Source organism: Magnolia sinica, chromosome 3 (genome assembly GCF_029962835.1).
Source record: "Magnolia sinica isolate HGM2019 chromosome 3, MsV1, whole genome shotgun sequence".
Lineage (NCBI taxonomy): Eukaryota > Viridiplantae > Streptophyta > Magnoliopsida > Magnoliales > Magnoliaceae > Magnolia > Magnolia sinica.
Window position 1 is genome coordinate 74897402 of NC_080575.1, and position 24684 is coordinate 74922085.

Below are 24684 nucleotides of genomic sequence, written 5' to 3' on the forward strand. Positions count from 1 at the left end.
CTAGTAGTAACTCTAGTTGGCACGAATTCATTATTAGCATTAGATACGATGGTGATTTCGGACTTTTTAGGAACCACTTGAGTTGAACTCACCTATTGATTATCGGATATAGGGTATATGATACCCACATCTAATAGTTTAAGAACCTCGACTTTAACCACTTCTTTTATGTTTGGATTTAGTCTACGTTGTGATTGCTGAGAAGACTTCACATTATCCTCATGATAAATGCGGTGAATACAAATCTAATGGTCAATTCCCTTGAGGTCCACAATCGTCCATCCAATGGCTCCCTTATGCTCAATGAGAGTAGATATGAGTATACTCTCCTGTTCTTGCTCAGGGTGGGATGAAATCACCACCGGGTATATCTCATTTTGACCTAAATAGACATACTTCAAATCAGAGGCCAAAGGTTTTAGGCCAAGCTTCGGTGCCTTAAAGTTAGATGGTAGAGGCACTTCACCAGTTTGGGGAACTTTTCAATTTGTGGCCTCCACTGGTTAACTTCAAGTACCAGCGCAGTATCAAGCATGACACCCATTTTCCTAATCATGTCATCATCAAAATCATAGGAGTAGGCCAGACACGTCTCTAGAGGATCAGAGGATAAGGTTAAAGGCGTTCTTTCTTCCACAAAAGAGTCAATCATGTAAATGTCATGGAAATTGTCATCATCCTCTAATCGTCTGCCTGTATTGAAAAAGATGTTCAACTCTAATATCATATTCCCGAAAGACATACTCATGAATCCATTCTTACAATTAATGATTGCGTTTGAAGTGGCAACGAATGGGCAACCAAGAATGACGGGAATCTGAGTGCTCATGTTACTGATGGTGACACGCCCCGAACTCGAAAACCAGGCTCACAAAATTCCTGATCGCCGAATCCGGCACCGACAGCCTCCATAGTACCCCATTCTCGGCCCCTAGTACCCATTTACCAGGTTTCGATCCTGGGATCCTACAGGGAGGATTTTCAATATTAGTTTGACTCGTAATAAGCATAACTCAAGGCATAACCCACAAATAACAACAAAAAACTCTATCACATTTCTAATATGATCAAAAGCTTATAAATACAGTACACATAAAGGGAAATACAATGATGATAAATAAAAAGCAGCAAGATGATCTGCTATGCTCTCCTGCCTCAGCGCTGCTGCGGTCCAACGTCACCTGTTTGCAACGGTCGTGCATAAGCTCATGAAAAGCTTAGAGGGCGGTGAAAGTGTGTGCACAATGTAGTAATATAATAATGCAATATCAGAGTAATGCGGAATATGTTGATGAATCTATGAATACTATTAGCTGTACCAAGGCCATGCGATACAAGGCATGAATGATGTCAGCCATACCAAGGCCATGCGATGCAATGCATGAATGATGTCGACTATACTATGGCCATCGATACAAGATGCAATCCAAGCACACCAATCCTCATCTAAGTCCACATATCAATACAGCTCAACTGTGGAATATCACCGGGGTCTAGTACACTCCAAACCAGATTGCCACCCCATCACACGCAACAAGGTGAGTAGAAGAGACCTCACTATCCGTCTGCCAATATTAGGCCCGACTCGTCGATAGCGGACCCATTACTTGAGCTAGTTAAACTCAGCCTAGCTTTGCCCCCTCCTCATGGCCGGGTAAGGCTGCACTCCCTTCCAACCGACCACGAAATAGTCGAAAGCGCGGCCTTTTGATAATCGGCACTTGGCGCTCATGCACCCACTCGATCTACACTTTGGAGCAACCTCCTGATACCATAAGGGTTTAGGGACTTTCACCCAGGGCTATATGTAGCACCCCATGTAAAATAAGATTTTCAGTATCCAATCCTGCCAACCACGATATGCCTGTGGAGGCTGTCCCTAATGTCACTGGGCGTACAGTATATATGTCACATAATGCGAGATGCATGAATCACGCAATCTATTCATACAGCAATCATGCGTGTGCCGCGAGCTCATGTGGGCATCTCCCTTTACCACGGAGTCCCATAACAATTTGCCCAATGACATGTGCTATGATCAATCACTTATCTCATCACAAGCATGCAGATAATGCACATAGGCATGTATTATGTTATTATGTTGTCACATACTCATAATCGGTATCAATAACCGGTGTCGGCCTCGATAATCGGCACTGATAATCAGCATCGATAATCGGCACCGATAATCAGGGTCGATAATCGGCGTCAGCCTCGATAATCAGCACTGATAATCAGCATTGATAATCGGCACCGACAATCAATATATAAACAAGGTGGGGTCCAAAGATGAACAGTCGATCATCCATAGTATAACGATCGGCATTTGGCCTTGGTTATATCAAATCCAATAACACGAAGTCATCCGTCTATGGCGAATGGGGCCCACTTAATTGTGTTAACCCACTAAGGAAATATGAGAACGGGCCTAACAAGGCATAAAGGAAGGTCACAACGTGGACATTCAACCATCATTGCCCATCAATGTAGACATCTAACCAACATTGCTCCCAAGGAGTGGCCTACATAGGGCCAAACATATAGTGGGCCCATGGCCTCACGTACAATCACAATGGGCCTCATTTACATCACATAGGCCTCGTCATATGGGCCAAAGTACATCACATTAGGCCTCATTATTTGGACCGCACCAACGGGCTTCATGTATATCAAATAGGCCATATCGATGGGCCTCATGTATATTAAACCGGCCCACCCTTATGTATTTTTGGGATCCAACCTATTCATAAGTTAACATAGAGATAAATGAAGCGAAAACAAATATCATCTTAATTGGAAACTACAGTGGCCCTTAGAAGTTTGAGCAGTGGATGCCACTGTCCCCATTAATTTTTTACGGTGGGGTCCACTTGAACTTTAAATCTGACCCATTCTTTTGCTCATGCCATAAAATGATATCTCAAATGGTTGGACAGTTTGGATACAACACATGCATCATGGTGGGTCCCATAGATAGACGACGTGGATGGAACAAGTGGGACCCACAGAACTTGCTGCCGTGTACAATAGCTGGTGGTGGTGTCCACTTACTGCTGTGTACAGCAACAAGTCCTACAGACCTGCAGACATTAATAGGGCAGCTATATAGCTGCCGTACATGCAGCTATTGCTGCTTTAAGAAAAGGAGAGGTGGGTCCCATGTACGACCCACCCTCATATATATATGTTTGGAATATAATATATATATATATATATATATATATATAATATAACTGTTGTATTGTGCAACTTTTTTTTGCATTATAGGGGGCAGAGGTGGGTCCCACATAGGACCCACCCTCAACATTCAATATATGATATTATATTACATTCTAATATAATATATAATATATAATATCATATATTAATATAATATAATATAATATATTAATATTATATTTAATATACTCACAACGTCTAAGCCCTGGACAGCCTGGACGGACGCATACACTAAGTTGGCCCCACATGTGGGGTAGGTCCCACCGACCAGGGACGGTGGATGCCCCACACACATCATGGTGTGACCCATCAAAATGGGTGGACGACGTGGGTGGGTCCCACGGACCCCACTGCCCATTCACACCTCAGGGTTAGCCACCCACAGTCAGTTCACACCTCACAGTCACTACGCCAAAACAGTGAAAAAAGGACGGTTGAAAACCATCTCAAATGATCAAAAAGGACGGTCATGGACCATCGCATGGGCCGTCATTTTTTGAGGCGTCGTATTACTTAAAGGACAGTCGTGAACCGTCATTCTTATTGACGTTTAAAGGATGGTTATAGATTGTCTGTAAAATGGACGGTCATGGACTGTCCTTAAAAAGGACGATCATCGACCGTCCATAAGAAGGACTGCTATGAACCATCTCTTATGAGCCTTAAAAGGACGGTCATAGACCGTCCTTTAAAAGGACTGCTATGAGCCATCTCTTATGAGCCTTAAAAGGACGGTCATGGACCGTCCTTTAAAAGGATGGTTATGGACCATCCTTAAAAAGGACCGCTATAAACCGTCTCTTATGACCTTTAAAAGGATGTTCTTCAACCGTCTCATATTTGAATATTTACAAAAATATGAACGGCCTTGAGCCGTCAGAAATTTTCAAATATGAGACGGTCGATATACACTTGTTACAATATATTTCATCGTATTCTTCCCGATATACACTTGTTATATAATATATTTCATCATATTCACATTCACATCCATCAAAACCCAAACTACATAAATCCATCCAAACATAAACTACATTCATCCAAACATAAACTACATCCATCCAAACACAAGCAATCTTATCCACATTACATTTATCCATGCATAAATACATATAAGTTTAACATCGTAAATAAAAAAAAGGAAAAAAATCAGCAACAATTTTCTTTTTGTGTCTTTCATCTAATAAAAAAATATTTAACCAACAAAACATTATAATTCAGAATCATGAAGAATTGCAGAAACTTCTTCCAAAAATAGTGGGCACTTTTTTAAAATAAAACGAATCATTATAATAAAACTAATGCAAGCAAATAATGCAAAAAAGTGTTTCAATTCAAGTTAATGGAAACAACAACAAAAATTAAAGCTTTGTAAAAAGGGGCATGTGTGAAAAGGGATACATTCTTGTTTGTTGCCATGTGATTGGGCTACATTATTACAGCAATCGAGTTCGGGTTCGGGATCGGGTTTAGGTTTAGGTTTTCAAGTTTAGGTTTAGGTTTAGGTTAGGGAGTTGAGATTAGGATTAGGTGTAGGTCTAGGTTTAGGGATTTGAGAATACATATAGGTTTTAGGTTTAGGCTGAAGTTTTAGGTTATAGGTTTAGGTTTTAGGTTTAGGTTAAGGTTAGGTTATAGGTTATAAGTTTAGGTTATCGGTTATAGGTTAAGGTTTAGGTTATAGGTTTTGGTTTAGGTTTAGGTTAAGGTTTAAGTTTAGGTTATAGGTTTAGGTTAAGGTTTAGGTTTAGGTTATAGGTTATAGCTTTAGGGAACTGAGAATAGATTAAGGTTTAGGTTTAGGAAATCGGGTTCGGGTTCGGGATCGGGTTTAGCTTTGGGTTTTCAAGTTTAGGTTTAAGTTTAGGTTAGGGAGTTGAGATTAGGATTAGGTGTAGGTTTAGGTTTAAGGATTTGAGAATACATTTCGTTTTTAGGTTTAGGTTTAGGTTTTAGGCTTAGGTTTAGGTTTAGGTTATAGGTTTAGGTTTAGGTTAGGTTATAAGTTAAGGTTTAGGGAATTGAGAATAGGTTAAGGTTTAGGTTTAGGAAATCGGGTTCGGGTTCGGGATCGGGTTTAGGTTTGGGTTTTCAAGTTTAGGTTTAGGTTTAGGTTAGGGAGTTGAGATTAGGATTAGGTGTAGGTTTAGGTTTAGGGATTTGAGAATACATTTAGGTTTTAGGTTTAGGTTTAGGTTATAGGTTATAGGTTAAGGTTTAGGTTAAGGTTAGGTTATAGGTTATAAGTTTAGGTTATAGGTTATATAGGTTAAGGTTTTAGGTCATAGGTTTTGGTTTAGGTTAAGGTTATAGGTTTAGGTTTAGGTTTTGGTTAAGGTTTAGGTTATAAATTATAGGTTTAGGGAATTGAGAATAGGCTAAGGTTTAGGTTTAGGAAATTGGGTTCGGGTTCGGGATCAGGTTTAGGTTTGAGTTTTCAAATTTAGGTTTAGGTTTAGGTTAGGGAGTTGAGATTAGGATTAGGTGTAGGCTTAGGTTTAGGGATTTGAGAATGCATTTAGGTTTTAGGTTTAGGTTTAGATTATAGGTTATAGGTTTAGGTTTAGGTTAAGGTTAAGGTTAAGGTTTAGGTTTAGGTTTAGGTTATAAGCTATAGGTTTAGGGAATTGAGAATAGGTTAAGGTTTAGGTTTAAGAAATCGGGTTCGGGTTCAGGATCGGGTTTAGGTTTGGGTTTTCAAGTTTAGGTTTAGGTTTATGTTAGGGAGTTGAGATTAAGATTAGGTGTAGGTTTAGGTTTAAGGATTTGAGAATACATTTAGGTTTTAGGTTTAGGTTTAGGTTTTAGGTTATAGGTTAAGGTTTAAGTTTTAGATTTAGGTTAAGGTTAGGTTATAGGTTATAAGTTTAGGTTATAAGTTATAAGTTAAGGTTTTAGGTCATAGGTTTTGGTTTAGGTTAAGGTTATAGGTTTAGGTTTAGGTTTAGATTTAGGTTAAGGTTTAGGTTTAGGTTATAAGCTATAGGTTTAGGGAATTGAGAATAGGTTAAGGTTTAGGTTTAGAAAATCGGGTTCGGGTTCGGGATTGGGTTTAAGTTTGGATTTTCAAGTTTAGGTTTAGGTTTAGGTTAGGGAGTTGAGATTAGGATTAGGTGTAGGTTTAGGTTTAGGGATTCGAGAATACATTTAGGTTTTAGATTTAGGTTTTGGTTTTAGGTTATAGGTTAAGGTTTAGGTTTTAGGTTTAGGTGAAGGTTAGGTTATAGGTTATAAGTTTAGGTTATAGGTTATAGGTCATAGGTTTTGGTTTAGGTTAAGGTTCTAGGTTTAGGTTTAGGTTTAGGTTAAGGTTTAGGTTTAAATTATAAGCTATCGGTTTAGGAAATCTAGTTCGGGTTTGGGATCGGGTTTTGGTTTGCGTTTTCAAGTTTAGGTTTAGGTTTAGGTTAAGGAGTTGAGATTAGGATTAGGTGTAGGTTTAGGTTTAGGTTTAGGGATTTGAGGATACATTTAGGTTTTAGGTTTAGGTTTAGGTTTTAGGTTATAGGTTAAGGTTTAGGTTTTAGGTTTAGGTTAAGGTTAGGTTATAGGTTATAAGTTTAGGTTATAGGTTATAGGTTTTGGTTTAGGTTAATGTTATAGGTTTAGGTTAAGGTTTAGGTTTAGGTTATAAGCTATAGGTTTAGGGAATTGAGAATAGGTTAAGGTTTCAGTTTAGGAAATCGGGTTCGAGTTCGGGATTGGGTTTAGGTTTGGGTTTTCAAGTTTAGGTTTAGGTTTAGGTTAGGGAGTTGAGATTAGGATTAGGTGTAGGTTTAGGTTTAGGTATTTGAGAATACATTTAGGTTTTAGGTTTAGGTTTAGGTTATAGGTTATAGGTTATAGGTTTAGGTTTAGGTTTAGGTTTAGGTTTAGGTTTAGGTTTAGGTTAATGTTTAGGTTTAGGTTATAAGTTATAGGTTTAGGGAATTGAGAATAGGTTAAGGTTTAGGTTTAGGAAGTCGGGTTCGGGTTCAAATCGGGTTTAGGTTTTAGGTTTTAGGTTTTAGGTTTGGGTTATAGTTTAAAGTCAAGGTTTAGGTTTAGGTTAAGTTTATAGGTTTAGGCTTGGGTTTAGGTTATAGGTTATACGTTTAGGTTATAGGTTATAGGTTTAGGTTTAGGTTATAGGTTTAGGGATTTGAGAATAGGTTTAGGTTATAGGTTTAGGTTTAGGTTTAGGCTATAGGTTTAGGTTATATGTTAAGGTTAAGGTTATAGGTTTAGGTTTAGGTTAGGTTATTGGTTTTTGGTTAAGGTTTAGGTTATAGTTATAGGTTTTGGGATTTGAGAATAGGTTTAGGTTATAAGTATAGGTTTAGGTTAGGTTATAGGTTAAGGTTTAGGGAATTGAGTTTAGGTTACAGGTTTAGGTTATAGGTTATAGGTTATAGGTTTAGGTTATAGGTTTTAAGATTTGAGAATAGGTTTAGGTTATAAGTATAGGTTTAGGGTAGGCTGTAGGTTAAGGTTTAGGGAATTGAGTTTATGTTATAGGTTTAGGTTGTAGTTATAGGTTTTGGGATTTGAGAATAGGTTTATGTTATAGGTTAAGGGTGTGGTCTTTGCAAATACAATTATGAACACGGCCTACTCTAATTGGCCAGGCCCTTCTAATGCTGTCCATAGAAAATGAACAGCTTCATCATGGTCATAACAGTGTTTCTCACCTTCTGGGGACCCCCTCTCAACATCCGGATAGGTCCGATGTACATCTGGGTCTGCCCCATCAATTTCGAGTAAATACAGATATAAACCTTCTTTAAGGGGGGTAGTTAGAATGATTCATGTTCTAGTAGTAAGTCATAGGCGCTTGCGCACACAAATGAACCTAGTGGGAAAACTATCAGACACAGTAGAATAAATTACCCTAACAATCATTGCTGAAATAATGAATTTCGGGACGAAATTCTCTTTAAGGGGGGTAGTTTGTAACACCCCGTACTTTCTAGTACTCGAGTGTTACCATATAACCAAACTTAGTATAAAGATAAGCTAGACTTATGTAAACATTTACGTGCATCCTAGTTTAAATCTAATCGTTAAAACAATTCCCATCCATACGATAACCCATTTGTCCATTGGCGCTCCAATGATATTTAATAAGTATATTTATTTATTATATTTTACACAAACATAGATCAGGGAAATTTTAGATGTATCTTGATAAATTACTTATTATATAGAAGTGTATGAAAATGTATTGATATGTATATATTTAATGTAAATAAAATATTATGAAAGTAATATTACATTACAATAGTTTTACAATGTATAATGGAATTATAAATATAAATATAGTATTAAATATCTTTATAAATACGTATACAAAAGTTATCAGATATTTTTAGGAAAATTGTATAACAATATTACTGAGTACAGACATGATTTTAAATTGATTCTCAATTCATTTATATGTATGTTTACTTATAATAGAATGTTATAAATTAACGTGATCAATAGCATGTATACAGTAGTGCAATAACATTAAAAATTTTATTTATATGTATGAGATTTTAATCATTAAATTACCAAAATCCTCTCACATTAGAATTTCATTAAAAACGATGCTTAACCGTCCTGATCAAGGCATTTAACCACTAGGTTACCTAGGATTCTCATTTAAACTCGACCTGAGACCCTTAGGAAACCCGTAGGACAAGCATGATGACGATCCGACCGTCAGGTTGACGGGGATTAGGAACCAGAACACCAAATCCCTCTATTGGGCCCCACTTAGGCCTTAACTCCACCTGATCTTCAGTCAAAGTCCATATAGGGGCCTTCCAAGATGAATGGACGGTGTGGATTAGTCACAAACATCATGATGTACACCACACGGGGTGCGAGTGCACCTAGTGCACCCGTACCCGCCGTGCACCAGGCGTGTTTGCTCGGTCAGCTGGCGCTGGCCCGAAATCTCTCCAAAAAGAGAGATTTTCTCTCCCTTCTACTGCTCGTCAGCGGACGGTCGGGCACCCATTTTCCTTGATCAGTGGCCCACCTTCATGCATCGTGTCAAGGAACTCCTCCTGACCAAAACCTCAGGTCATAACAGATTTTATTGCGCACATGGACACACGATCCTAGCTGCAATCCGGTCCTGCAAGCACACCATTTCCAATAGAGGAAACTGCTCTCCCAGCCAGCTCAGCGATCCGCGTGAGCTGCTCCTACGCCATCTCAACCCTCCATCCTAGCGACATCTCAGTCGTTCATTCCAACAGCAGTTTAGGGCTCAAAACCACGACCGGTCTCCATTCCGCCCACTGTTTTGGAGGCGGTTTCAGCCAGAGGAGATCCTGGCCACTCGCTACTGATCCGACGGTTTAGGAGGGATTAGGGCAAGCATATAAGGCGTGCGGATCGAGGAACAGTAACTCATCCTCCATTTTCGCAGCCACAACCCAAAAACCGGCTGTTTCCCTCCAACCTTCGAACCCACCAAGGAAACGTTGTTAGAGCTCCACTCCGACTATCCCCCAAGCTCCATTACACCCCTAGAAATTCTCCCATGCGGTCGGATTGAAGAAAGAAGCATTCATTAGAGATCCACCATTAATGGCGGCCATCTTCCCCGCTGTTCCAACTGAGTCAGACTCAGTTCGGGATGCTGTTTTCAGGCTCTCACCATCTGCTGATGGTGCTGGGAAAGGAGATTGGAGAAAAGAGAGGAAGAAAAGAAATGGAGGAAGAAACAGAAGGAAAGAAAGAAGGCAGTGCGTCTGGCTGCTGTTTGCTGCAGTAGCATGACTCGAGCAAGTCATGGACTGAGTTGAGTCCTGCTGAGTCCAGATAATGGACGTGAGTGAGAAGGAGAGCAGGGAGTAGAGGAGAAGAAAGGGAAGAAGAAGAAGGAGAGGAAGGTTGTCCTCTTCATGGCACTCACTGGCGAGTCGACTGGGCTGTGAGTCATAAGGCCTGGTCCAGTCCAGCTCCTTGCTGGTCATTCCCAGACGTGGGAGTTGAAGAAAAGAAAAGGAAGAAAAGAAATGGAAGGAAGAAAAGGGAGAAGAGTGCTTGTTGAGCCGAGTCAACTCGACTCGAACTGAGTCGACTGGGTGAGCCCACATCTTTCTGTCCAGTTTTAAGTTATTTTAATTATCATTGCTATTGTTATTACCATTTTTTTTATTAAAATACGATTCACCATTAGAAGGTTATTCATATGGGTAATAGTTGATTCATATAAAAATCTTCATTATTAAAATGTTAATATTTCACCTTGTCATTCTTAAAATATTATTATTAACTCTAGAGCACGCTATTTATTCTCATCAGGATGACTATTAGTGCCTCATTGGCTAAATGTTAAGGATATTGTCAATATTACTATTTGTTTTGGAATTATTAGCAACATGATCCACCATGGGTTGTTGTTAGGTAATTTAATATAGTAGTAGCCATGTTTAATATTTGTTAAATTAATAACCAATTTATTTGATTAATCTTATTATTCCCTTTGATAATATCATCCATGGCCATACAAGATAAGAATTCAAATCCTATAAACAAAACCTAAAAATCTAGCCTAGACCTAAACTCTAGAATAAAATCTTAGACTAGGTCAATACTTTAAACGTAGATGGTGTGTTAGGTTTAGATCTATGTGTAGAACTTAATGACGCCATATTTAGATATAGACTTATGAACTATCATTATTAACATATTAGCTAATATAAATTATAACACTAACACTAATAGTAATCTTGTAATTATTAAAATCTAATTTTAATTAATACACTAAGTAGAGTTCAAATCCTAGAATCTAAATTTAAGGTTAAACCCTAAGATAGATAACTCAATATCCCTAGGTTTAAACCCTAAACCTAAATAGTATGTAGAACTTGGATCTAATTGTGCATCCTGATTTATGGTAGGATTTGATTGTAAGGGAACGTGCATTCCTTAAACAATGCTGGTATGCGATGCAGAGTATAAGGTGATGATTCTTCCCCTTGAGCTTTCCATCTTCTCATTAGCTTAAGTTATAGTTTTTATTAAAAATTATAATTGATATCTCTCTCTTATAATCACATGTATTAGCTGGTGGAAATTGAATTGCTATATTGCCTGCTTAATGTTCATCCTGTATATTTGTTCATGCTTGTGAATTATTTGTGTATTGCTTATGGACTTTAAACTGGTACATTAGTGGGAAACCCCCACCTATAAATGTACACCCATACTTGGGATGTAACCCGACTGGTTGTGATTAAAATGGACCTTCGACTTGGTGGTTATTGAGTAGTGGTCTAAATGGATCATTGATGTGGGCCTACCATCTAGGGTTATTGTGTCCAAATGATTTTTAAGGATGGTCTTTTAACGCATGGTTTTGACACTCGCCCTATGAGGCCTATTTTGATAATTGCCCTATGTGGCTTTGTTTTGATATTTTTCCTATATGGGTTCGATGTTTTATACTGTGTAACCATACGATGGTAAGCCCCATATATTGTAACATGATTGGCCACTAGTCGACGGGTTTCCATTAAACATCCTAAGATGGTAGCCTCATGAGCCGGGGATGGTGGTAATGGGACACTATGCCCGAGCCATGTGCTCCCCGTAGTGACCTTTGAGCTTATCTAAATTGGCTGGTTGTAAATGGACTAATAATGACTTGGCTAATCATGCATGCATGGCATACTACGACGGCTTGGATCATTATGCCCATGCGATTACGCTGCGAGTTGCGCTAATGACCAGCCGATCGATTTATGATGATGACTTGGATCACTCATGCCCATACGATTACGCTGCGTGTTGCGCTGATGACCACTCACATCTTTGGGTGACGACCCCATTGCCTGTCTGGATGTTTTTGGGGCTCCGACCGTCCGGATGATTTACCCGGGTCGATGATTGCATTCATGCATCCATGCACCTAATAAGACTGCATTTACTCTGTTTTGGTTGTCTGGATGTTTTATACTATCTCTTACCTAATGCGGCGGTGTGTAATCTTGAGGAGAATTCACACTGAGTTAGCCACTCATCCATCAAATATACAACCGTACAGGTAATACAGGTGGCTTTAGTGATATGTATGTTCAGACTTGATGAGGAGCAGGGTACGATCGCCAGGGATGCATGGCTGTATTTACCTGGAGGAGCTGCGTGATCTTGCTATTGACATTTATATGCTTTCCGTCATTCTTCATGTATTAAATTCTTATAAATCTTGTACTTGTTAAATTTAGAGACATTAGTTTGTATAAGTCATTATGGGCAGTTTCTTGTAAATTTGAATGATAATGAAATTTTCCTTTATGTCGATTTGTCTACACTACGCTCATTTGCTTACTCTGATGAAGGAAATAAAAATGTACACTCGAATTCGACCATCCTTTAAAGCTAACACTCGGGTTTTTGGGACACGGGTCATATACTCGGGTCCTGAAAATCGGGGCGTTACAATGGTCAAAGAGTTATATTTTCCAGGGACCCCCGCTCAACATCCGGATAGCTCCGACGCACATCCATGTCTGCTCCATCAATTTCGAGCTAATACATTTAAAAACAACATAAATATATCTAAAAGCATCTGGATACCTGAGGAAGGCCTCCCATATTCGTATTGTTGGTTACTCATCCCTTTGTCTACAAGCCACAATCGACCAACACTTTCTATCGCTACTTGTACTCTGAAACCAACACAAATATAACTGGGAAACAATATAAGGAATAAGAAAAAATGAATTTACCTGTACACATCATTAAATGTTTCCCTATAAGGAGGTGATATTATATCTTTGATAGCCACAACCTGTATGACAAAGAAAAATGCAACTGATACAGTCTGTTACAATTTAAAGGAGAAAAAAGATTTGTGGTTGCACCGATATTCTAGTACATTACGAATGACTGCCTACGTACCCAAAAAGTCAGATTGGGATCAAGCCACTACGTAATTCTTTTTAATTAACTAAGTTACTAAAGGTCATAAATTTCATATTTAACAAAGTATCATTGAACGTCGTCTTAAATCGTTTCTGGGGTTGAACACGACCAAAAGTATCATTAACAAAATCAACTATTCTGGGCAACAACTCTTCATTACAATTAGTGGCAGATATACTAGGAGCCTTGGCATTGACACCCATATTGGGAAGTTGTTCTCCATGAAAAAACCAAGTTGTGTATGTCTAATCTATACCATTCATAATCAAATGCTCAGAAACTGTACTTAGTATTTTCTTCCCATGCACATTACGACATCTAGCACAAGGACAACTATTCTAATCAACACCTCTTGAATTCCTTTTAGCAAAAATAATAAACGAGTTAACACCTTTAATGTATTCATCACTCAATATATCTTTCGTCATCTAATTCTTGCTCGGGAGCGTCAAATCCATTTCTAATATCATGTACATGCAGCATATAAAAAGTGAGATACAATAAAAAAGAGGCTTTTCATAAACTGTCAAAACATGCCACACATGTGGTCACCAATCATAAAAAAATAATGATCTATATATATCCGCAAATATATACACATGATTAGGTGTAGGTTTTAGGTTTTAGGTTTTAGGTTATAGGTTATAGCTTTAGGGAATTGAGAATAGGTTAAGGTTTAGGTTTAGGTTTAGGAAATCGGGTTTGGGTTCGGGATCGGGTTTAGGTTTGGGATCACGCATACATACATACATGCATACAAACATGCATGATGATACATCCATCCATCCATGCATGCATACATACATAAACACATGCATGATGATCCATCCATCCATGATCTAACAATTCATCCATCTATCCATGCATGCATACACACATACACACACATGTGTGATGATCCATCCATCCAGTCTTCCATCATACATATACACACACATAAATCCATCCATGCAAGTATGCATGCATACACACACATGCATAATTTATCCATCCATGCATGCATGCATAAGTTTCATCCATCCATGCGTGCATGCATACATATACACACAAATATACATGTGTTTTATCATAAAACCATGCATGATGCATCCATACAAAAAAATCAAATGGAAATTTTTTTTATATAAACAGATTTTTTAAATATTATTATAAATAAAAACAGATTTTTTTAATATTATTATAAACAACTATAAATGATTTATAGTTAGCCCCAACAAAGAGTTCAAATTTCATTTGCAAGCCTACTGACTATAAATGAAAAGATTGGTTCTCTGTTTACAAGGCTTAAACAATTTGTGGGCTATACAAACATAGACAATCGTTTACCTGTAAATCATTTACAACTTAAAGCCAAACCAGACAGACTGTAAAGATGTAAATCATTTATAACTTAAACCATTAACATGCATCCAAAAGACTCCTTAATTGAGTTTGGATTATTTTATTGATTCAGGTTACTAATAGAAGTTATCTGTTGGTTGTGATGGGTGACTGTTCAAGTGTGGAGAAATCATGTGTCTATTTTTTTAAAAGAAAAAAAATAATATTTTTGGGTCTTATTAGTTAAAGTGAGAATTGGGTTTGTTGGCTTTTTAAATATTAAATTGGATTTGGATTTCATTTTTTGGTAAAGGATTCCAATTTGATTTTGATTTTGAATTTGTGGGTAATTATCAGATCGTTTGTTTTTGTAATTTTTTCATGGAAGATAATTGGAAGGCTGTTAGGAATAATGGGCCAATTTGAATTCAAGCTATTATTAAAAAAATAATATAAAATAATCTATGGTTCAACTCACAAATGGCATCTGCTTTCATTGAGAAGCTTTCGATCATGCATGGAGAGGGAAAAAGTAACTAGATACTTTTTTTTATATTTTAAATGGATATTTTTTTAGGATCTGTTGGAATAAAATCAGTTCCTTTTTATATTTTGATTTTTTTTTTCTTTTTAGGATCTGTAGGAATAAAATATGTTCCTTTTTATATTTTAAATGAGTTTTTTGTCAGGATCTTTTGGAATAAAATCAGCTATTTCTCTAATTTTTTTTTCTTAAATTGGAATATGATTCTTTTCTTAATTGAATGGCCACAGATGTTGCATTGGAAATTCTTTTTAATGCATTTTCTTTTTCTTTTTCATTTCCCTTGTATTCATGCAAATAAAGGCCACAACAGTTGAAGTGCTACGCCACCATTCACAAGAAGAAAAGTCAAAAAGCATTAAAGGGAAAATTGGGCCCTCTTTCTTGTCATTGAAAAATACAAAGGGCCCATTTTCTCATTTCAGAGCAGCCCTCTTTCTAGTTGGAAGAGAAGGTGTCAAAAGCATGTGGATGTTCTTCTCATGTACTCATGTTGGAAAGGGTGCTGCAATTGACTTTTGGCTTGCAAAAGTCATGTTTTAAACCAACAACCATAGAAAAAGTCCACTCATATGATTTTCTTCCTATGCTTCCATTGAAAGCCTAAAAAGGAAGTGAAGATAATAATAACACCATCTAAGGGTTCATATTGAGATCAGGCTGGATTGCTACATTAGTTTAATCATCAAACTGCAGTCAACACCTTCCATAATCATATTTTATTTTCGCAAGTTCAACGATAATGCAAGAACTGATTAGGTTTTCAACAATTCAAATATCGGTTGGTATAGGAGTTCTTTAAATTACAATCAGTTTCCACTAGCCATTGTGGTTCTTCCTAAAGAAGATAAGATTGGCTAGGAGTTCTAGCTAGAACTTATATATAGTGCTTACCTATTTCAATTCATAGGTGAGAAGAGTCTTGAGTTAGATATGGTTGTGATTGCTTTATAGTGGACATTATAGACCAACAATCCTCATTTTATCCAAAGCTCAACTGGACCACAGACAGGAAACAGTGGGGATTATGACATCCACCGTTGAGACTTTTATAGGGCCCACAACGATGTTTATTTGTCACCCAACTTGTTCATAAGCTCACACAGACATAGGGAAAACACAAATATCAGCTTGATTCGAAACTTCTGCTGCCCTAAGAAGTTTTCAACAATGGGTCTTTGATTCCCACTGTTTCCTATGGTGGGCCCACTTGAGCATTGGATATGCTTCCATTTGGGCTCATGTCATAAAATGAGTTGAAAAATAGATGGCCTGCATGGATAAGATGCACACATCGCAGTGGCCCCATAAAGTTTACTCGCATACTGAGTTACAAAGTATGCAATCCACCTTCTCTAGCAGAGACATTTCATCAAACACATGTTGTGCACACCTTAAACATTCACAACAATGATGAATGGCTAGACTATTCTATGTCTGCATCCATTGTATACATGGTATACATCTATAGCAACCCAGGCCATCTAGATCATTGGTCCCATTATTTACCAGACATGGCCAACGAACCCCCACTGCGGATTACAGATCTAAAAATAAAAAACCTAAATAGAGAAATGAGTACCTGGCCAAGGAAGAGATGAAGGGCAGGGGTTGCTAGCCGCACCAGATCTAGAGATGATGCAAGTGAGGAAGAGAGAGAGAGAGAGAGAGAGAGAGAGAGAGAGAGAGAGAGTAGAGGGTGAGCGGTGAGAGAGAGCAGAGGGAAGGTGGCGAGAGAGCGTGTTGAAATGGGCGGAGACATTGGGCGCGGCTTTGTTTTGAGCGTGCACCCAATTTTGGGCGGGACTGTGGCTGGTGGTCGGTGCTCTGTGGGCCCCACCATGATGTACATGTTTCATCCATTCCGTTCATCCATTTTTACAGATCATTTTAGTGCTTGATACAAAAAATGATAGGGATATAAATCCTAGGTGGGCCACACCACAAGACAAAAATATTGAATGGATATTCACAATTAAAATCCTCCTAAGGCCCACTGTACTATTTATTTGACATCTAATCCGTTGATTTGGTCATAAAGACCCAGATGAAGGGAAAAAATAAATATCAGCTTGATCCAAAACTTTTATGGCCCCCACAATGTTTTTAATGGTCAAAATTCATTCAACACTATTTCCTGTAATGTGGTCCACTTGAGATTGAGATATAATTCATTTTTTTATCATATCATAAAATGATATATAAAAATAGATGGACGGCATAGATGATACACATACATCATGGTGGGCCCCACAAAGCATCGACCACCAACTAATGGCTGGTGTCAGGGGGAGTAGCCAATCCGTTTCCCATCATAGCAAACACATGTGATCTAATCTCCATTTTTCCTACCGTATGGTCCACTTTAGCCTTCAATCTAGATGATTTTTGGTTTCATGCCCTATAATAATATTTTAAAATATATAGACGGCTTAGATAAGACATATATATTTTTTTAGGCCCTATAGGGCCCCTTATACCCTAAGCGTACTGAGTAAATCCTGTGGGGCCCACCATGATTTATTCATTTTATCCACTCCATCCATCCATTTTAACATATAATTTTACTACATAAGCTCAAAATTAAAGCCTATAAAAATCTGAAGTGGACCACATCATAGGAAACAGTATAAATTGAACATCTACCATTGAAAAGTTTTGGGAGGCCATTGAAGTTTTGGATCAAGTTGATATTTTAGTTTTCCCTTCATCCATGTATTTATGATCTATTGAACAGGTTGGATGACAAATAAAAATCACTATAGGCCATAAGAAGATTTCAACGATGGAAATCATTATTCCCACTATTTCCCGTGGTATGGTCCACTTGAGCTTTGGATATGCTTTAATTGTGGACTCAACCACTAAATGATCTGGAAAAATGGATTGACGGTGTGGATAAACCATGACTTTGGGCCACGAGCTTAAAAATAAAGTCAATCCATGACTTGGGTGGGCCACACCACATATTATAGTTGAGAGGGTTACCCTCCCATTAAAACATTCATAATCATTTATTGGGCCCACCTAGATGTGGTTCATAAATCCAGCCCATTCATTATGTGTGTCCTACTTAGATGAGGAGTCAACCCAAGTTTCATACATATCCAAAACTCATGTGGGCCCCACTAATCAAATGCTTTTATATGTTTTAGGGATGTCTTCATACAGTTTTAGATGCTATGGCCCACCTGAGTTTCATATACGACTGATTTTTGGACTTCAAGGGGACACATCAAATGCATGGTGTCGATGTTCTACATACATCATGGTGGGGCGCGCACAGATTAACCTCATGGGAAGTTCCCATGAGGTGACCTTATAGTACCATTTCACTACTTAGGTAACTCCTTCTTGGGTGTTACTCTAACCGTGTAGGGCCCACCTTGATATATTTTATGTATATCGACACCGTCCATATATTTTTCCATCATATTTTAGGATGTGAATTCTAATCATAAGAACTCAATAATCTCAGGTGGGTCATACCAATCAAAACAATGATGAATAACTATTAAAAACCTTTTGAAGGCCACAAAAGTTTTGGATCAATTTGATCTTTGTAGTTTACCTTCATCTAGATCTTCTTCACATTATCAACAAGTTGGATTACAAATAAACATTACTAAAACCTTACGATATGGGCTCTTTATAATTTTAAATAGTGAGGTACTATATTATCATTCTTTCCAATGGTGTGGTCCACTTAAGATTTAAATCTATAAAAAATTTTATACCCGGCCATAAAATGGGTTGGAGAAACATAGGGGCGACAAGGATATACAACACATCATCAAAATCTCACTTTTGTTATCTAACTTTTCAATTTTTCTTGTCAAAATACAAAATCTAGTTTTCTTTTTTTAAATATATATTTTTTTTACAATTTGTAAATTTTTTCACAATTTTGTTTAATTTCTTAAATTTTCTTTTTCAAAATATCATTTTTTTAATCTCACTTTTGTTGCATAAATTTTCAATTTTTGTTGACAAAATACAAAATCTAGTTTTCTTTTTTTTAAAATATATTTTTTTACAATTTGTCAATTTTTTCACAATTTTGTTTCATTTTTAAAATTTTCTTTTTCAAAATATCATTTTTTTATATCGAAATCTTGTTATATAACTTTTTAATTTTTCTTGTCAAAATACAAAATCTAGTTTTCTTTTTTAAAAAATATATTTTTTTACAATTTGTCAATTTTTTCACAATTTTGTTTAATTTTTTATATTTTCTTTTTCAAAATATCATTTTTTTATCGAAATCTTTTTTTATTCAAAATTATTAATATTATTTAAAGTTCTTAAATTTTTTGTTTCAAAATCTAGATTTTTATAAAATCACAGTTTTTTTTTTTTCAAAATCTAAATTTTTCTTAAACATTGTTAATTGTTTTTTCTAAGCTTCTTAGTTATTTTTTTTTTTTTTTAAATTCATAATTTTTTTGTTGTCAAGTTTTGACCTGAGCATTAAAGACAGTCTGGTTTAGGACCGTCTCTAATGCAGACGGTCTTTGACGATCTCATATGACTGCTATAAGACAGCCAAAGACCGTCTCTAATTAAGACGGTCTTTGACAGTCTCAAATTAAGACAGCCAATGACTGTCTTTAATATAGACGTTCATTAACAGTCTCAGATTCTAGTAAAAGATGGCTAATGACCGTCTCTAATGCAGACGGTCGTTAACAGTATCAGATTACTAGTAAAAGACGGCCAATGACCGTCTCTAATGCAGACGGTCTTTGACCGTCTCAGATGACCGAATATAAGACAATCAAAGACCGTCTTTTATTACAGACGGTCTATAGCCATCTTTTATCCGCAGTTAATATCAGATTTTGACAGTCTTAAATGATTTGTGGACGTTCAAATTTTTAAGACAATATTAAGGACGGTCAAGGGCCATCCAAAATTTTAGAGACGATTTACGGCCGTCTCTAAAGCATCTTTAAATCAAGCAATTTTAGAGATGGTACAGAACCATCTCGAAATCCATCCTTTTTTTTCCATTTTTCACGTAGTGAGTTAGCCACTCCCACCGTCAATGCACACCTCACTGCTAGCCACTCTCACTGTCAGCCACACCCTCTATCAGTTATGTCCAACATCCCTGGACGGACGGTGTGGATGTACACCTCATCAAGGTGGGTCCCACATGGCCCACCTATTTTAGATCAACCTGATATTTGTGTTTGCTCATCATCCAGGCCCACCCAAAGACAGTCGGCAAGGTGGGCCCTACGAATGGGACGGCATGGATCATACATCACAGTGGGGTCCATAATACATGAGAAAGAGAGAGAGAGAGAGAGAGAGAGAGAGAGAGAGAGAGAGAGAGATCCGTGAGAAGGGGAGGGACCCCGCCACTATGGGCCCTCCCAATACAAAACGTATATCAAGTGGGTCCCACAACATGTGGGCCCTCAAATTGAATTTAACGGTGGATCACCCACCTTAGTTCTTTTCTTCTTGGCTCCAATGGATTCTTTACTCCTTGGCTTCCATCCCAACGGAAGATGATGGAGAATAAAGGGTTGAGATGGGAGATGAGAGGGTTAGGAATTGTTGGATATTTTTCTCACAAGGGTGGGACATCCATGGTTCTCTTGCTAAAGGAATGAGAAATAAAGGAGAGAGGGAGAGATAAGAGAGAGGGAGAGAGAGAGAGAGAGAGAGAGAGCTTAGGTAGGCAATGATGACTTGTAAGAGAGGCATGGGTGGCTAGCAATAAGTGCTTGTAAAAAGGGCTAGGGGTAGGGTAGCTATAGCTAGGGTGATGTCATCACCCTCATGATTTCCTAGGGATTGGTGTCACATGGGATAGGTGGGTCCCGCAATATGCGGTTCACGACCATTATAATGCACGGTCCACATCTTATAATCTAAGCGTTGGATTGACGCATGAGACGTGACATTGGAACCGTAGCGACGGTGCGGTCGCTAAAATATAAGTTTAGGGTTGAGTCGACTCAGGTTTGCAGGACTCAGCTTAGGATTGCACGCAAACGTCGGATAAAGGTCGAAGAATGCCGGAATACGATCGAGAGGACTGCGGGAACCTATGGAATGGTTCGGACTAAGATACGGGTCTTACATATGGGTTCCGTATCTAGGATGATAAAATCTACAAGGTAGTAGAATCTATTAACCTGGACAAGCACATCCTCAATTATCTCTCTCTGTATACGAACAAAGCGATTAGCAAGTTGTAATGTGATTAAGGGAGGTTTTAATTCACGCAAACCTAACTGTTTGTACACCGAGTAAGGAATCAGATTTACGCTCACTCAAAAGTTAAGAAGTGCATGCTCAATTCGGTAGTTCCCGATTACACGAGGTATAGTTGGGCTACCGGGATCTTTGAATTTCTGTGGCATATTTTGCTTTAAGATGACACTCACTTTCTCAGTCAAGAAGATTTTCTTTTGAATATTTTGTCATCTTTTGGTCGTACACAATTCTTTCAGGAATTTGACATATGAAGGTATTTATTTTACGACATCAAGTAGAGGAATATTGACCTTCACTTGTTTCAACACCTATAGAATATCCTGAGAGTTAGAGAGAGATTTTGGTGCAACTAACCATTGGGACAATGGAGCAACCGGCTTCCCTTGAGGTTCTGGTTCTAATTATTGTGGGGCATGGCTAGATCCATCATCTTTGTCCTCTTCCAGTTCCTTAGCCTTTTCAACCCTAACTACAATGGTTTTGTCTATGGTCTCCCACTCCTAAGAGTAGTGATAGATTTAGCTTGCTCCATTTGATTTGAAGAACTTAGATCACTCATCTCATATTCTGGTTTAGGATTGGGGAGAGGTTAAGTAGGAAGCATTCCCTTTTCTATAACCATCATACATGAATCCATCTTTTACATAAATTTTGTAAGTTATCATATTGCTTGAGTAAGCACTTGTGAGGAATTTTGAACCTGTTCTTCTTAAGGTTTCCCTTTATTTCGATTTTGATTGAAGAAACCTTGAGGGGTAGCAGTTTGTCTATTCCTTAAACTGAAATTTGGATAATTTCTCCAACTAGTATTGTATGTATTGGAGGTAGGTTCATTGAAAGGTCTTAGGTAATTGTTCATGGCATTGGATTGCTCATTCAACACCTCTTGAAAGGCATGTATTGTTGGACATTTTTTAGTTGTGTGAACGTTGCAAGCACAAATACCACAAATAATTTCCTTATCCTTATCCTTCTTGAATTCCATGGCCTCGAGTTTCCTGGTGAGATAAGTCATTTTATCATTAATATCATCGTCCTCTTTTAGGAGATACATTCCACCCCTCCTTGGATTGAGTTGGCCTAGACATGGTGCTTGGTTTTGGGTATGTGTCCCATGATTGTATGTTTTCAGTAAGTCTATCTAAGTAATCCTACACATCATCAACATTTTTATTCATGAATTTCTCATTGCACATTATCTCGACCAATTGGCGCATGGAAGATGTCAGACCATCATAAAAGAAGTGTGTAATGCGTCATGTTTCAAATCCGTGTTGTGGGCATGAACTGACAAGATCCTTGAACCGCTCCCAACATTGGAAGAATATTTCATCCTCCTTTTGGGTGAAATTCATGATCGACTTACTAAGGGTATTCGTTTTATTATGTAGAAAAAATTTCTTTATGAACTCCCTTATCATGTCGTTCCATGTGCCAATAAATCGAGGACGTAGTGAATGCAACCACGTCTTAGCTTTCTCTTTCAAAGAAAAGGAAAAGAGTTTCAACCTGACTATGTCATCAGACACGTTAGGAAAGTATAAGTGGCTATGATCTCATCAAACTCTTTTAGGTGTATGTATGCGTCTTCTGACTCAAGCCCATAAAATTTAGGAAGGAGTTGGATCATCCCTGGCTTAACATCTATGTGTCACATATTCACTGAAAAAATCATGCATGAGGGCATACTCAACCCCGCCGGTTGTAAATAATCTCTTAAAGTATAAGGTAGAGGTGCTTGATGCACCTCATTCTCATCCTGGATGTCCTCCACCCTAGGTTAGGGTAGAAGAGGTTGGTTTGCATCCATCACTTCAATTAACTCTGGGGATCTCGAGCGGTATATAATCCTGCGATGGATAGTTAACCCCTCAATCAATCCTCCTTCAGTCAAGAGATGTCGAGTGTCATCACGGACCCACTTAGGCATGAAACACTCGCAACTCTCAATCTCAGATTCTAACCTAAATCTAAAAAGGAAGAAAATAATGTAAAACTAGAAAGAAAGAGAAGAGTTGGAAAGAAGTTACCAATTTGGAAGTTCCTAATCAACATCCTGCAAAACAAAGCAAAACAAGTCAATTTCTAAAAATAGAAACTCTAAAAATAGAAAGTTATTAAAAATAGAAAGTAAACTAGTTTCTTAAAAAAGAAAATTTTCTAAAAACCGAAAATAGAAAGTTTCTAAAAACAAATTAGGAAAGCTCTAACCCTAAAATGGAAAGTAAATTAGTTTCCAAAAATAAAAGAAAACCTAGAATTAGAAATTTTTAAAAATAGAATATAAAACCCTAATCCTAAAAATAGAAAAATAGAGAAATTAGAAGGAGATTACCAATTTAGAAAGTCTACATCAAAATCCTACAAAATAAGAAAGTTAGGTTAATTTCTAAAAATAAAAGAAAACCTAAAATTAGAAAACTAGACAAAAAAAAAAAAAAAAAAAAAAAAACTAATCTTAATCTAATTCCAAGACTAATTAATCTCAGAAAAATGTAACCGTCAATTCCCGGCATCGGCGCCAAAAACTTGTTCACCACCCCAAGTATAGGGTTGCGATGTAGTAATAATCTCAGTAAGACCGAGGTCAAATCCACAGGGACTGAACCTTGTACGTAATCTGAAAGTAACTAGGATTAGATCTAGAAGAAGTTGTAATATAAATCAGGAAATTTTAAGGGAATAATGGTGAAATCTTAAACTAAAACTTGTAAAATTCAAAAGTAGGAAACTAGGGTTTCTAAGGATCCACTTGTAGAGATCAGGGAGATCTACGCTTGATTTGCATTTGGAGGGAGATTTTGGCCACTGGATGTTCCAAGAATTGATTTTGGCTCCATACTGGGGGAAAAGACCCCCTTCCCGAGCTTTTTGAACGGTTCGGATTAGAGATCCGATCATCATATGGGCCGTAAAACGCCCCGTAATGTCTAGGGAAAACCGGATGTGCATAAGGTGTGAATTTCCCTGCGTTGAGATGTTTGCTGGACCCCACATCGATGTTTTCGGAGAAATTTATCCGGTTCATTGGATTCCTGGCAAAATTTCGGTTAAAAATGAGTGGTTTTAGTCGAGTTTTGGTGTTGTCCACCGTATCAAATCACCTCGTCGTTCATCCTGTGTTTGATGATGATCTGCATGTGTACACGTGCATGGGACCAAATGGCCTCCATGGGTATGGTCGGCCCCACCCCGTGGACACAATGAATGGTCCGGATCATCCATATAGGCCCCGATGGTGGGCCACAACATGCCACAGGCAAGGTGCATTGCGGACACTGACGAGAATTCGAATCTGCGTTGGTCAACACCCTTTGACCGGGTGTCCTAGTCCAATGCACGTCGAGTGCACTTGTGCACTATGCACTGGTACTGCCAGTGGCGTCCACTTGTGATGTTTTTGAGAAATCCGCTTCATCCATCCATTTTGCCATGTCATTTAAGGAGTTGAGACCAAAATT

At 37.8% G+C, this 24684-nt stretch overlaps 1 non-coding gene across 1 annotated transcript; it reads left to right on the forward strand.

Annotated features, from left to right (window-relative positions):
• The first annotated feature begins 22489 nt into the window (after positions 1-22489).
• LOC131241648 (small nucleolar RNA R71) lies at positions 22490-22596 on the forward strand. Its single transcript, XR_009169207.1, has one exon. It is a non-coding gene; the product is annotated as a small nucleolar RNA R71 (small nucleolar RNA).
• Positions 22597-24684: the final 2088 nt, after the last annotated feature.